Source organism: Pseudorasbora parva, chromosome 12 (assembly GCF_024679245.1).
Source record: "Pseudorasbora parva isolate DD20220531a chromosome 12, ASM2467924v1, whole genome shotgun sequence".
In the NCBI taxonomy this organism is placed as follows: domain Eukaryota; kingdom Metazoa; phylum Chordata; class Actinopteri; order Cypriniformes; family Gobionidae; genus Pseudorasbora; species Pseudorasbora parva.
Genome location: NC_090183.1, coordinates 44,462,550 through 44,478,890, shown reverse-complemented (window position 1 = coordinate 44,478,890; position 16,341 = coordinate 44,462,550). Strand labels below are relative to the sequence as shown.

The following is a 16,341-nucleotide window of genomic DNA, read 5'->3' as shown; positions in this document are numbered from 1 at the left end:
TAACGAGAAACTTTCTCGAAATATTGACGTAACATCTCGAAATGATGAGAAACGTTCTCGAAATATTGACTTAACATCTCGAAATAACGAGAAACTTTCTCGAAATATTGACGTAACATCTCGAAATATTGAACATCTTAAATACTTAACATCTTAAAATAATGAGAAACTTTCTTGAAATATTGACTTAACATCTCGAAATAACGAGAAACTTTCTCGAAATATTGACGTAGCATCTCGAAATGATGAGAAACGTTCTCGAAATATTGACTTAACATCTCGAAATAACGAGAAACTTTCTCGAAATATTGACGTAACATCTCGAAATATTGAACATCTTAAATACTTAACATCTTAAAATAATGAGAAACTTTCTTGAAATATTGACTTAACATCTCGAAATAACGAGAAACGTTCTCGAAATATTGACTAAACATCTCAAAATAACGAGAAACTTTCTTGAAATATTGACTTAACATCTCAAAATAACGAGAAACGTTCTCGAAATATTGACGTAACATCTCGAAATTATGAGAAACGTTCTCGAAATATTGACGTAACATCTCGAAATAATGAGAAACGTTCTCGAAATATTGACTAAACATCTCAAAATAATAAGAAACTTTCTTGAAATATTGATTTAACATCTCAAAATAATGAGAAACTTTCTCGAAATATTGACTTAACATCTCAAAATAATGAGAAACGTTCTCGAAATATTGACTAAACATCTCAAAATAATGAGAAACTTTCTCGAAATATTGACTTAACACTCGAAATATTGAACATAAATACTTAACATCTTAAAATAATGAGAAACTTTCTTGAAATATTGACTTAACATCTCGAAATAATGAGAAACTTTCTCGAAATATTGACTTAACATCTCGAAATAATGAGAAACTTTCTCGAAATATTGACTTAACATCTCGAAATAATGAAAAAACCCTCATAATAGGCTAATGACTTATTTTCTCGTTATTTGAATGGCATATATTTTGTACAATGACAAAAACAATCAATCCAAATAAAACCAAAAAGACGTTTAGCCAACAAAAAAATGTACATTTGTGAGTGCTAAATTGGCTTGTAAACGTTTCTGTCAGTTCAACTCCTGCTCGCTGCGGCGTGGGGTTTCCCAGGGCAGACTGCAGGGTTACCGCGCCCATCTCCGTCTGATGGCCGGATGAGAGGTGAACTCAACTGGAGAGAAGTGCTCCTTCAAGGAAGGCAACGGGAAGTGGCCACCGACGGACTTATTCGTTGACCAAAGTCTCCAATTGGACATTTATGACTGCATTTTTTGATCGCAGTTGAGATCCCCCTCAAACAGTCTCATTTCCCGCCCGCTGGAGCGAGTTTTGTCGCTGTGGAAGTGGATTCGGTACTTCTTCCCGCTGCTAGTTAGCGAGCTAGCTCGTCTTGTTCGTTGATGCGTGGATTTGACAGCCACACCATCGTTTTTTTTCGGTCAATGCCATATAAACAAAGGCCATTTACGACTGAGAACAGGTATGGAACACCATATGCTTATTTCAAATGTGAGGAACAGGTTGTTTGGTTTAAAACGAATGAATTTGTTGGATAAAACGCTGATCACCATAGAGAATGAAGGGGGGTGGGGTGAGGCGCAGGTAGCGGCTAGCCGACCGATTTACATAGACAACAATGCTAGGCAAATGGGGGAAACTGTTATTTTAAACGGTTATTCGCCCTTATAATTCAAAATCGTGACTTTTAAGAGTATTTAACCCGTGGTTGTAGTGTGAATGAAGTCGGTTGGCTTCACTTTAGGCCGTTATGCGCGAGCCGCGCTTGCTAGCAAAACGGCGTTAACGTTAACTTACTTCTGAAATTAAACCGAATTCGGTCGTGTCGTGTGATTTAGAGGTGTTTTAAAAGCAACAAATGTTTATTTTTATTGCTAGAGAGTGGCGAGGGGTTTTAGTTGAGAGGCTTGTCTGTAGGCTAGCTGGCTAATTAACGTTACCGAAGCAAAATATTCGGCTTTTCAACCCAGCTAGGCCTTCCTCTCTTACAGAATCGAGGATTTTTGTTCGCCAAATGCTGTGTAGGTTACTGAATGTGAATATTGATCGAATTGCAGTCGGTAAATAAGGATTAGTCATTTTTGTTCAACCGAGTGTGTAACGTTAGTTGAATCTGCACCAGCTTGCATGCTGAATATTAGTAACGTTAGCTAATCTAGGGTGCGATTTCTATGTGTATTTACGTGCCAATGGGTTTATTAAGTTTCCCAATGGCTTAACGTGAAATCCAGTGTGCATTTAAGCGACTTGTGTTACTCTTTATTGCATTAAGTGTATAACCAACCTAATTGGATTCCATTAGTCTGTATTTAAAGGGCCTTGCTGTTCAGGTAAGTTACATGGGTTGCACTGACTCCATTCCCGACATCTCAGTGATGCTCCACTACGATCCTCCCTAAACTGCTTTTGCGAGTGATAAAGACATGTTAAATGCGTTTTCTCCTAACATCTATCACGGCAATGCAGCAAAAAGCGCTACGGCTCTTCAGATAGGCGAAATGAATGGAGCCTGATGGCCTTTATCGCTGCTGGAATATTTTAAGAACGGGCGAGCGGCTCAGTATTGAGGTCACTATTAAGGGATTGGTCGGGGAAATATAGGCTAAGGGATAAATATGTTGCACCCCCTCCCCTTCTCTCCTTCTTTTCCCCTGTACCGATCGAGTTTGCCTTTCTCTTCGGTTGGCATTTAGATAAAGGAACACCGTTCATGAATAAATAAACGGAATCAATGAATTCTTCAATGTGGGGCCCAAGAACAAGATGGCGTCCGTAGCCTCTCTCTTTCCCTCTCCGGCTTTCCTCTCCGCACTCATAGCAGCAAGCCGTGCATTTAACCCGCTGAAACGTCGAGGAAATGCATTTCAACACCGCGGTTTGTTTTTTAAATGAGCCCTTGTAATTATTTAGATGCGAAAGTTGATTTATTTTTTGTTGAAAAATCCATTTGTGACACTAAAAGCTGCATATCCATAATTTTTTACACGAATTTGACATAATTATAATCTCCTATCTTTTTTAATCTTTGTTTTACACGGTGTAAATACCTTCAGGAGAACACATACGATGCATTCAAAAACATTGTATGTAAATTCAAGACAGAAGTAATGATAATCATACATGAATGGGATAAATGAAAGTAAAAAACAGGTATACAATTCCTATAAAGAATCAATGCTGATAAGAGTAAGATATGAAAAAAGACAGATGGTTGAACTTAATCAGTCATTAGTAAGGATTTATTTTCATATTTTATTGCTAGTTAAACTAAAAGACTTCTGACTCTGACTCTTAAAATTTGAAAAAGTAGGAAGTGCGCACATACATTTGTTTGTGGGTAAAAATTTGCCACACAAAATTAAAATATTTTCTTTAGATCTGTTGGCAGATTCAGAGTAATAACAATATGTCACATTAAAATATCATGCGAACCACATCACGAATAGAATAAATAATCGCATATCGAGTAGTATTTCGATTATGCCGTGATGCAAATCTTTAACGTATTAAACTTGTGCTTTTCTGCGCTTCTGTTGGTATTGTTTAAATACCTCTCTGTATTGTCATGCTCACAATAGCATGTTGTTTAGGTAATCCAATTTTAAATGCTTTATTTAAAACGAAAGGCAAAAGGGTGAAGCACTGCAATTATTGATTTTTATAATTGTCAAAGCCAGGCATTTAGTCCTTTCATAGAAACTGATGCATGTTGGGAAAGCTTCTGAATGTCTTATGTACTGTGCATTGTTTGCATTAAAGACACACTATCGCTGATTTATTGCAATTGTGTGCCACTAAAAGCATGAGTTTGATTCCCATCGGACGCCATATAAGCTGATAAGTGGAGGGTTGTGATGGCAAAATTGATTTCAGTTCAGATGGAGTTTGAATATTTTATTTTTTTCTGTTGACACCCATTTTGTAACCAGTTTATCTGATGTTGTGATCTAATAAAATGACTATTTTCGAATTCATGTTTTGAAATGGTGAAGTTTTCCAAAAGCTAAAGCAACTTCCCCCTTCCATTTTAGCATGAACAACATGTAGAAGTCATTAAGATAAGTAATAAAAGTTGTGTGCAAGCTCTTCTGAAACAGCACCAGCGATTCTTAGACTGTGAGCCCGGCTCTGGACAGCTGTTTTTTCCATGAGTGACGCTGAGAGGGATTACAGATTTACTGTACGTGGATTTTAGCTTTTAGGATTACAGGCTTGGATAGTGATAGTGCTGGTTACTGTCTTTTCTATGATCCAGCTTTAGCGATATGCATTTTATTTTTCTTCTCTTAATGCTTAATAAGCCGCATCATCCTCAACATTTGGAGTAATTTATGTTGACAGAATAACATTCTTTTTGGAGATCAGGGCGGTGTGTGTGTTATCAAGTAAAACATTTTAGTGTGTTCAGATCATTTACAAAGGGTTTTGGTAAAATAAACAATTTCTAAAAGGATCTAAGAAAGAGTTGCCCTAAAGTGACCTGGGAATACGCAGACTGTGGCACCTTTAGGCCATTTCTTACAGCTCTCTTTTTGTCCTGCAGTCAGCTGACTCTGATCAAGTGTTTGTTGAGAGGGTGAGATTGAGCTCTTCTAGCACATATGTTGATGCCATACTGCATTCAACCGTTTGACTTTGCTTTGTGCTATCTTATACTCTAGCCTTTGACACAGAATATTCAGTAATGATGTTTAATGACGTCTCATTTCAGCAGACAGTGAAAGTGTGAACTCTGCACAATGATGTAGTTCAGTTTTATTAATAAGCTTAACATTGTCTGATAATATTAATGGTCTCTCTCTCTCTCTCTCTTTCTTTTCCATAAACTGTTGGTTTTGTTATACTTTTTAACAATGTTTAGCATAACTCTGTTAATATCTGAGTTTAGTCTTTGCCGTTCAAAGATTTTTTTTCTAGAGCCCAAGCCGTTTTTTTTTTTTGGACCGATGTTAGAGAGTTAAAGTCTGATATCGATACATTGGCCAATTATTCTTTGTGTATATTATAGTACAGTTCCAGTCAAAAGTTTGCACACACTTTACCCTTGTTGTGTCTAAACTTTTTGACTGGTACTGTATATAAAATAGAGTATGTACATAATATACATACATTGTACGTAGATACAGTAGACCAAACATTTAAATGAAAAACGTAAGGAAAATTTGGCTGATTTATCTTAAAGCCGATAATGTATTATTTACTTCAGCTGAGGCACGCACTGTTCAACATGATTGTTTGAATTGGTTGAAATATGATTGAAATCATTTTGAAAACGAAAATACAGTTCAGAGCAACGTGCAGCGTAAATCTATAATAGCTGCGACATAAATTATAATAAACACTACTGTAAAAGAAAGTTGTGAATTATTTGTAAGGGTGCTCCGATCAGGATTTTCAGAGCAGATCACAGGAAGCAGTATCTGCCGGTCCGATCACCGATACTGAACTTTTTGAAACCTTCCTTTTATCATATAGAATTATTTATGAGGGATTTTACAGACATTCATTCTGGTAATTGATTATTTCTGAAAATAGGGGGAATTCCCCCCCCTATAGGTGAATCTTGTTATATAAATGTATATAATTATCTCTCCTAAATCTTTGGTCATCCAGTGCATTTGTTTTTAAATAATTTTTTTTTAGATAGGTCTAACATTAGTATTGAGGTAAGAAATACTTAAGAAATGTAATAAAGAATCAAATGTAAATTAATATTGGTCTTCCCTGAATAAATAAGATTAAACCTTACAAAAGTTGCAAAAGTTAGTCATTACAAAAAAAATTAAAAAGGAAGTCCTTACAAAGTTGCAAAAGTTAGCCATTCAAGAGCAGTGAGTGTCATTAAGGTTAATCAAACAACAAGACACAGAGAAACTCGGAGACAGCAGCGGTTTATTCGACTGCTTTTACTTTAAGGGTGTACTCACACTAGGCACGGTTGCCATGAACTGGGCCCGAGTACGAATATCCCCCCTCCCCACTCCCCTGCTGGCCTGCACTCACATAGGGTTTCAGCATTCGTGCCGGAGCACGCTTACGTCATTATGGTGCGACGGTTTCGGGTTTCAGCATTCGTGCCGGAGCACGCTTACGTCATTATGGTGCGACGGTTTCGGGTTTCAGCATTCGTGCCGGAGCACGCTTACGTCATTATGGTGCGACGGTTTCGGGATAAACAGAAAGAGCGGCGCTCTGAACACAATGGAGTCCATCGCTCTGTTTTCTTTGTGGATAATTTTGTGTCGTTTGGTCCACGGTGGCCCACAGCCCTCTCACAGCCTGTTGTTAAACAGATGTGTCGCCTTAGTGGCGCGCAAATGTTCACGTAATCGTGCTGCTCGTATTATGAGGTTTGCAAGGTACCAGCTGAAGTGCAGCTAGGACTTTGCAGCTTTGATTACGGACTCCAGCACGGTTAGCGCTCACACTGCTTGCAAACCGCGCTCGAGTCCAACTGAATCGCGCTCTGGCCCACCTCTTCCAAGCGGGCCAGGGCTGGCTAATTGAGCCGCGCCCGGGCACGGTTCGGAGCACTCACACTAGTCAAACGAACTGTTCTTTGGTAGTCAAACGCACTCGGGCACGGTTCAAACTGGCTAGTGTGAGTACACCCTAAAGGGTTAGTTCACCCATAAATGAAATGTCTGTCATTAACTCCTCTCCCTAATGTCGTTCCACACCCGTAAGACCTCCGTTCATCTTCACACACAGTTTAAGATATTTTATATTTAGTCTGAGAGCGTATGCAAGTGTATGCACACTATACTGTCCATGTCCAGAAAGGGAATAAAAACATCATCACAGTAGTCCATATGAGACATCAGTGGGTTAATTAGAGTCTCTTGAAGCATCCAAAATACATTTGGGTCCAAAAATAACAAAAACTACGACTTTATTCAGCATTGTCTTCTCTTCTGGGTTTGTGTTCAATCCTCAAATAAGGATTCAATCTTTGCACTTATCATAAGTAGATTCAAATATATAAACAAATATGAACAACAACAAATATACACTGTTTATTTCGCTTGTTTTTTGAGCCATTGTTGGCTTATTGAGCCAAATCAAGTCAACTTTATATAGGCCTAGCGCTTTTTCAATGCCGATTGTTTCAAAGCAGCTTCACAGTGTTAAACAGGACAATATTGCAACAAAATTAGATTCGGCTGTACAGTCGCTCTGGAGAAAACAGCGATGTTTTAACATGAGTCACACCGGTCCGCTTCGATGCGCTCGGCTCATTACAGGCTCGTTCTCGTCAGAATGCCCACGTATTAAAAAATGGTTGGGTTTAAATTGGGCTCGGGCTCATAATTACAATGAATGTGTCGGGCTGGGCTGGGACACAAAGTTCACAGGCTCTGTTAGGGTCGGGCTTGATTTTTTTTGAGCCCAATCTAAGCTCTAACATGCAGTTACACAAATGTTAACGTTCACCGCGAGTCACGATGGGGTTTACGTGCAAACTCGTTAAGAGTAATTTTGTACCCACATTTTTGTGTGTATTTGACCATTGCAGTGCCATTTGTATTCGCAAGCTTTTTGTGAGATGGTGTGTGTCTGTTCTATTACACCGTCTCTTGGAGAGCGCATGAGTGCTGAGTGAACACTGGCAAGACTTAAAAATAAATGCAAATGATAAACTTTAGTGACAACACAACACTGCCTCGATTGTGCAAGTGGCAATTCCTTTGTCAACTGTGCAGCTCGATTTTAGTGCAGATTTTTAGTGCCTTTTTAGAGACCGCCGATCAATCATCCCAAAGTGATTATCGGCCGATTGAGATCGGTTGCCGATCAATCGGAGCACCCCCTAAATCTTTGTACACCCGTGTTTTAGCTCGTTGTGGAATAAGCTCATTCTCAACATTCATGGCTGTAAATTTGCTTGTGCATTTGCCACCTTTTGTTGGCAATTGTAAGTTGTATTGTTTATTAGTTTATATATCTGATTTCTCATATAGAATGCAGGGCTTGATGCTCCCCCCCCCCCCATTCCGGAATCGCGGAATTGGCATATTCACGCGGAATCTGGTGTTAACGCAGATTTTCCCGGAATTTTACATATTTGTAATGGAATTCTGTTTTGTGTGGGTGGAGAACGTATGTCTGAGGAAAATGCAGACTGGGGGAAGCATATCTTCGCGACACAACCCCTCCTGTCATTTCAGCTCGACCTTCAAAACAATGAAAGTATGGCGAAGTTGGTCTCCGCAGCTCTGCTTTTGTCAGCGAAAAAGTAAAAAAAAAACTCGGCGCTACCGGCGGTTTCACACTGCACGCGCAGGCAGCACAGAAGTTTTGCATATGGAGAGCGGGATCCGCGCGCCCGTTTTGCTCAGGCAGCATTGGTCGCGCGCAGCTGAACTGCGGCTCATGTATTGCAAATACAGACAAATATTGTCCATTCTGTCAGATTTTCAGGTGGTCTGCTCGACCCCAGTCATTCTCGGGCTTTGATTTATGATAGGCACATTCCAAACACATGCATATAACTTGCAGTGTATGTGTAGTTTACATGATAAAAGGATTAGGGCTGTCCTCGACTAAGGATTTAGACAATCGAATCAGAATTGTCGAATCTCTCTATGGTCGACTGATAGTCGAATCATCTGTGTGTGTGAATGGGTTGGGAGGCACGACACTGTCAGCAGAAGGGTAAAACTATTTTTATTTTCCTTTACACACTGCACACAGCAACAACTTTTAATAAAGCGACTAAAACTGCCTGCCAACTGACAGACGAACTGACAATGGCTTTCTTATTTAGGTTTAATAGTGGATACACATTCATAAACCATTTTCTCATAACATGTTAAAGCCGCGATCGAAATACAGAATATCACACAAATATATAAAAGAACATTTTGATAAATAAACCTAAAAAAATACCTGCATAGAGAGGAAAAGAAAACTTTGAGTGCGTTTACATGCACGTTCTGAAGCCGATTGTGCCTAAGCGGGTGAAGGACGCGAAGCTCAGCCCCGCGCGCCTCAGGATCTCACTCACACCGCCACCTGACGCGCACATTATATACACGTGAGCTCAATTTTGAACTGACTGACAGATGAGCTGCACGAAAGCGCTCTGTGGTGCGGCAGGATTTTAAACAACTTCCTGAGTGGCCGCGGACAGGCACTGAATGCTGCCGCCGGTGTGTGGACACTCATTGAACGTGTTCTAATTTTAAAGGCGCGGTGCTAAGCTCGCCGCCCTTAAAGGGGTCGCACACCGATGTTCAGCTCAGCACCGCGACACGTCTTTAAAATATTGAGCATCCCCATATTGCCAAAATTGTATGATCCTCGTTTCATAACACCCGCGAAGATTCGACCGTGAGATCGGTGGTCGAATCAGGCTCCGCATATTGAATCTTCGACTTTTCGGGGTCACCCCTAGTTAAGATTAGCCTCTAGTTTTAATAATTTAAAGGGGCCTTTGAAGCTTTGCAAAAACTTCTGGGAGCGTTGTTTTCGTGTGTTTTATTTTAATTTTTCACAGCTCTGGATCATAATGGTGATTGTTTTAGACACAGAACAAATCACTACATGATTTCAAGATGAAATGAGTAATTTTTTCATGTTAATTTTCAGCTTTAAATGTTTCCTTTCTGTGATTGAGACATGAGAGGCGTCTGTGTCTCAATCACAGACGCCTCAATCACGCCTGTGATTGAGGCGTGTTTCAACCGAACCAGGAAAGATCTCAATTGGATAGACCTACAACCAATCAGAGCAACAAAGCGACGCATTGTCAAATGTCAACAGACAGAGCTCAACTGCACTGTTGCCAAGTCTGCATTTTTTCCACGGGTTGTTTTCTATGTCCGCGGGTTGAAGCGACTAATATGTGATGTATAGACCCATGAGTGCGAATTTTAGCAGCAATCTTGCCAAAATAACACACATTTTACCCCCAAACACCATTTTTCCCGCGGAGAACCCCCCGAGAAGCCATAGTATAGGGCTAGTAGTTGGCGGGTTTTGTTGTAAAAACTTGGCAACCCTGTCTGCACACGCAAAATTGTGGGCGGGGCTAAGTTCGGCTGGCATCCAGGCTAGCACAGCCCTAGTTCTCATTATAATGCTATGTACATGACAGATTGGCGCTGCACGTAATTTTATTTTTCATGATCAAAGTGATTACAGGCATCACTGCGTGGTTTCGAATCCATGATAAATAACTTTAAAACAGGTCTACTGTTAAAAAAAATGAGAACAAAATAACACTACTGCATTATTATCATCATCAATGATTTTGAAAAAGAAATAGCCTATCTAAAAAGAATATGACCGGCTCAAATAACCCAGTCAGTAATGTCAGGCTGTTCGCATTTGAGCTGACGCTGAAGAGAATAAAAACAAGCCGATATAACGGCAGTGCTTTGCTAGCTGGTTGTTAAACTCAAGCATCTTGAAAAGGACGCGGATGCGCACATTAACTTGACCGCGCTCTGATGTAACTCATTGTGGATTTCCTTTAACAGCGCGCTGATGCACGGGAAAATAAAGCACAGAGAATTTACAACATTCAATTACAATCGTGTTCTCATTATAATGATGTGTATATGACAGATTGGCGCTGCACTGCTGTCTATCGCCAATCAGACCTCAGTTACCACCAAAAATGCTGCAATAACCAATCTGAAAAATAGACAAATATATTTTTTAAATTCAGCCTGCTCAAAAGTGGTCAAGCTCAAATCGTTTTACACCTGTATTTAGCGTCGTCCATTTATGATCTGATTGACCAAAGGTGTACCAGGTCTAAACAGGTGCCTAACAAAGTGCTTCAGTTTCCTGGAGTATACCGCTTCAGCCCATGAAGCTCAAACAGCAATGTGGTTTTTGATCGGGATGGGGGAAAATTTGATTCGCATATGAATTGCGGTTCTATCTTCTGCCAATTCACAAGTTGTAAAAAGTGCACTACTTTAAGTTATTGACACATTAGTGTTATTAATCACAATAAGGCATGAAAAAGGACTCAAGCAGATTTATTCAAAAATAAGAATCTATTTTTTATCGAATCATGAGGTAATTAAAAAAAATCCCACCCCTTTTATTTGAGGCTGTTGCCTAATATCAATTTTAATATTGAAATGGTTTTTAAAAACATTAATGCATTATTAATATAATTTCAATCACCAATATGGTTGAATTCAAATAATTTCATTATTGGCAGTGCGATGGCTATTCCATTTTATTGATCCATGCAATTTTTAGTCTTTATTCAAGGAATGTGGTCCACTGACTTGTTTGCATTATTTGGACATTTATTTATAAGGCAATGGGGTGTTTTTGTTTTTTTATAGATATAAAGAAAGCTGGGGTGTATTCCAGAAAGCAAGGCTAACTTACCGTCACATATACCTTGAACTCTTGGCTGATTAACCCAAACCTTGCTTACTCGAGGTATGCTGGTTCTAAAAATGTGTTCGGAAACAGACGCTAAGAAAGAGCGCATCATTCTACTTCCTCTTCTTCTTTTGTTTAATGGCGATTTACATAGCATACTTAATATACATCGGCACCTATTTGGTGGTTGTACAATTATTTTACATAAGCAGGTTTCGTTCAGAGAGTGAGGTGCCATGGTTACTTACATACCCTGAAAGTTACCTCAGTACCAAAAGTTGGTTATCCACTAACTTACTCTTAAACAAACCCGGGGTGTCACATAACCTGCTTCTGGAATACCCCCTGGCCATAGGAGTGTAAAATACATTTGAAAATGAACTGGTTTAAACTAGGCTTTGCAGTATATGTTTGGTTTATGTTGAAGTGCCTGGGACATGGCTTTTAATGGTGAGACTTCTGTTTTTTTGTAATCAGGCTTAAATTTTGATTTGGGTTTATCAGCCAATATATCAGTTATCGTCTTTCAAATATAAAGAATTATCAGTTATTGGTATCGGCCAACATGTCAGGGTCTTGTTTTTAGGGCTGAATCAACACACTGTTTATGTTCATCCCTGATCCCCTGTCATGTTTCACACAAAACAAAACTCTAGGCTAGTTGGCTAGTATCAGCAACCGTAATAAAAAATGTCCATAACATCAGGACGTTCCGTCACGATTGACAGCGTGTTACGAGTACAATCAAGGTGTGTGTTCATCCATCAGATATTTTAAAACGACCAACAACCTATTTAAAGGGATAGTTCACCCAAAAATTTAAATTAGTCCATGATTTACTCACCCTCAGGTCATCCTAGGTGTATAGGACATTCTTCTTTCAGACGTATAAAAGTGGAGTTCTTTTTTCTTTCTTTTTAATCCTGGCTAATCCAAGCTTTATAATGGCAGAAATTGTTGCCTGTTAAAAGTCCATAAAAATGCATCTGTCCATCAAATAACTGCTCCACACGGCTCCAGATGGTCAATAAAGGCCTTTTGGAACTGAATTGATGCGTTTGTGTAAAATAAATATCCATATTTAAAACGTTATATAAAGTAAAGTTTTGGCCGATCGCCTTCCGTATTTCAATTACAGTAACTAATTACACCCAAGACTGGTGTGTAAATGAATCTTTTCTCTCCTTTGCAAAGGTGAATTATATTGATAATTAATTTGATTGTTAACAGCCCTACTGGGTCTTATTAGTAGAAATGAATTTATTGATTTAATGTAAGAATTTGATAACAAAGAATAGAACATTTAATTAGGTCAGAAAAAATGGCTTTATAAAAGTAAAAATCCCCATATAATTGTCATTATCGATGCAATCCCTGAAAACATTGAGATATCATTGCTTTGTCAATATCGGACTCCCCCATGTGGCAGACAACAGTTGTCCATTGCGGTTCAGCACGGGTTTATCGAATGCGGTTGTTCGCAGTGCTGGGGAATAGCTATAGGCCCTGTCGCGATAGTTAATAAATCAATTAAATCGCACGATAAAAAATGAACTCGATAATTTCCATTTGCATGCTTGTTTGTTTTCCTTGTCTCTCGTTGACCGCACGCGCCTCGTCCGTTTGATGAGGTGTTTATACTCGACGCAGAGACTGGGTGCCGGCGTGATGAGACGTCATGTTCAGCCAGATTCGTCTGGAACTCGTGCCTCTTCGGTTGCGGAGCCGCACGCAAAGTTACTAAATTTGACGTGCACAAGGAAGAGATTGCAATACACATTCTCCTTTTTTTGCCAAATAAATGAAAAGCATGTCATCATGTCTTCTCTCTTAGGGTGCTTTCACACCTACCTTGTTTGGTCTGGATTTTCGGACTTTTCAGTTTGGTATGAACCAAAATTACAGGTGTGAAACCTCCCTCGGACCATGGTCCTTACCAAACAGACGAAATTTGGTCCGACGAAAAGAGGTAGTCTCGGTCCGGACCAAACAGAACAAAGGTTCGGTTCGTTTCTTGTGTGAAAGCATTTTCTGTATAGTTCGGACTTTCAGACCATTTACAGGAAGTTCTTGTCTAGGATTAGTGAAAAAACACAGATTAAACTCACAGCACATGCAGTGATTGAGCGCGCAGCATTTTAAACAGAACCGCTTGTGTACTCATGTCAGCTCGCGTGAGCAGCGTGCTCTGCTTGACTATATGAGTTTCGGTTTATTTATGAGACCGCTCCAGTTCATGTGCAACGCAAATGATCACTCCGTCACGTAGGCTTGGGCGGTATCCAAATTTTGATACCGTGAAACCTCCTCCCTATTTTACCTCGGTATACGGTATTACCGTGAATAATTAAAACATTATGATGTAAGGCTCAGACAGCGTCAACAAACTGTTGGCTTGGCTTATATATATATATATATATATATATATAGGCCTATATTTTTATTTTATTTTTTACATTTGAGCCCCTGCCCCTGAGAAACTCTCTGCACGTTTTATGCTTACCGTTATGAGACAATTGACTTTTTTTTTTGTGAGTCCCATGTCCACTTGATTTTTGTGGAGTTCATGCTTATTGCTTACATTGCCAGCTGTGTGACAAAAGGCTTCGGCAATATTACAGCATAGTCCGAGGGTGCGCTCGGTTTTTCATCCACGCAGCAGTGAGGATGGTGGTTTCAGATATGCGCCCTTAGGTTCAAGGTATTTCCATCTCTCGCGGTCATCTTTTTGTTGCACAATTTGCAAAATGCCTCGTCTGTATTTACCGTCAAAACCCAAAATACTTCCAAACTGCAGAAGTTGTGTTCTTTTTCGATAATAACTCAGTGCTCGACTCGCCGTCTTTTCCCCTCTCTCTCTCTCTCTCTCTCTCTCTCTCTCTCTCTCTCTCTCATCCACGCTGTCACAACAACGCATACACATATTTAGGCATTTAATAAATAAATAGTATTTAATATGTAAATAGTTTAATTAGTTCAACTTATTAAATATTTAATAATTAATTGTTGATCAGCAATATGTAAGTTGATCTGTTTTTTGTTTTTTTTGACGGTTTGACGGTATTGAAACTGATACCGTTGCTATTTTTAGATCCCGCGGTATACCATTTTACCGTATTACCGCCCAAGCCTACCGTCACGGGATGTCTGCTATATTATTTATTTAAGCTTATTATTAAATTCAGGCAAACGATGAAACATTTATTAAAATTAAGATACAAAATACAGCTTTCTACAAAACAAAACTTAATGAAGTGGTCAAAATTATTTCTGACTCGATGTCTTTGACATATATTGCACATCTGTGCACGTTTCATAATCAATATAGCCTAAATGAAATTTAAAAATAACATTATAATATTTAAACATAACTATAAAATAAAATACATTGTTTGGCTAAAAAGCCTTTATCTTCTAGGAGCTCCTCCTTTCCTGTCGGCGCCGATAAAATGTTTGCACAATGAGGACGTTTATTTGGTGAATTTGCCTCGAGTATAGTTGGTACTGCAGATAGTAATGCCATAATATTAACAGTATTGGCAACGATGCGTCTGTTCATTCATTCTTGTCAAAGTTAGCCGCTGAATTGACAACACACTGACGTCAGACGCACGTCCGCTAACAAACCAATCAATGTTAAGATGCAGCCCACATAGATGATGACGACAGGACGCCAGTGCGTCACGTAAAGTTCTTTGGTGCGTTAACATAATTGCAATGTGAAAGCAAACCAAAAAGAACCAAATGTCCAAACACAAACTTTGTTTCGGACCTTGGTGCGGACTTTCAGGTGTGAAAATGCCCTTACTGTATCAAAATCTCACATAGCTTTCCTCAGAGATGGTCAAGTTCAGTTTGTGCATCATTACTTATATATAAATTAAAAATATATAATAATAATAATAAAATATATATATACACATACACACACTGTATCCTAAATTGTTGATAATTAAGTGATGGATGGATGCTGAAGTACATTTCTGGACTTTATTGTGGATTTTTGAAATGTTTTTCTATTTTCAGTGTTAAATAGTAACTAAAAATAAGTTTAATGATCTTTGAACAAATGTACCTTCAATATTATGCCATCATCATTATTTTAGAGGACAATGGTCTCAGAACGACAATAATATCGTTTATCGCAATAATTTCTTGGCCAATTTATCGTCCAGCAAAATGTATTGTGACAGGCCTAGGAATAGCTAACAACTACTAACGAAACTACATTTTTCAGTAGCATGACAGTAGCTCAGTTGTTTTTCCTGTCACTAACTACTTTTCCTAGCAAGTAGCGATGTAATGCGACCAAAAGCTGCATTCAGTTTTGCATTGAAGTAGTACAGCATCTTCACAAACTAAAATCGTGCATTACCGCCATCTATCGCTATATCGTGCATCTTGTGGCTTTACGGTTCACGGAGAAGAGGTCTTCTGATGATTATGTAAAGGACGTACAGGAATAGGTTGATGCTTCAAATGAATCGACTAGTAAAGGTTACACACATTTTATACAAAGAATAGATTAAAACGCTGTCCGCGTGTCGAATACATAAAATGTATATATATATATATATTGGTGCTATTATTCTCTGGTAGTAGGCATGTTGGGTTGTGCTGTTAGAAGAGAACTGAAGGTGAGGTGAGGGACTTTGTAACCATGTCATTTTGATCAGCAAGATTAGAGGACTTAGGCGAATTGTCTTGATGCAGGCCCATTTAAGAGGTCAGCCAATCAGGAGGAAGCAAGTGTATAGGAAAGGATAAGACGTTCACAAAGAGAAACATTTTCTGGCTGTCAAACACAAAGAACCTTGTGCAAGCCACATAAGGTAAGAAATTCACAGTATATCCTGAAACTTTAAGGAACTTTAAAAGCTCTCAGGAATTTCTCAGCACGTAGAAGGAAGTAAAAATGCTTGTTGTTTTTCAACAC

The 16,341-nt window shown here is 38.9% G+C and overlaps 1 protein-coding gene across 2 annotated transcripts in view; it reads left to right on the top strand.

The window, feature by feature from the left end:
• The first annotated feature begins 1,144 nt into the window (after positions 1-1,144).
• Positions 1,145-16,341, top strand: part of gnb1b (guanine nucleotide binding protein (G protein), beta polypeptide 1b) — a 45,699-nt gene continuing 30,502 nt past the window's right edge. For both annotated transcript variants that reach the window (XM_067460451.1, XM_067460450.1), the window contains exon 1: positions 1,145-1,512. The gene's annotated coding sequence lies outside the window, so the exon portion shown is untranslated. The remainder of the gene's footprint in view (positions 1,513-16,341) is intronic.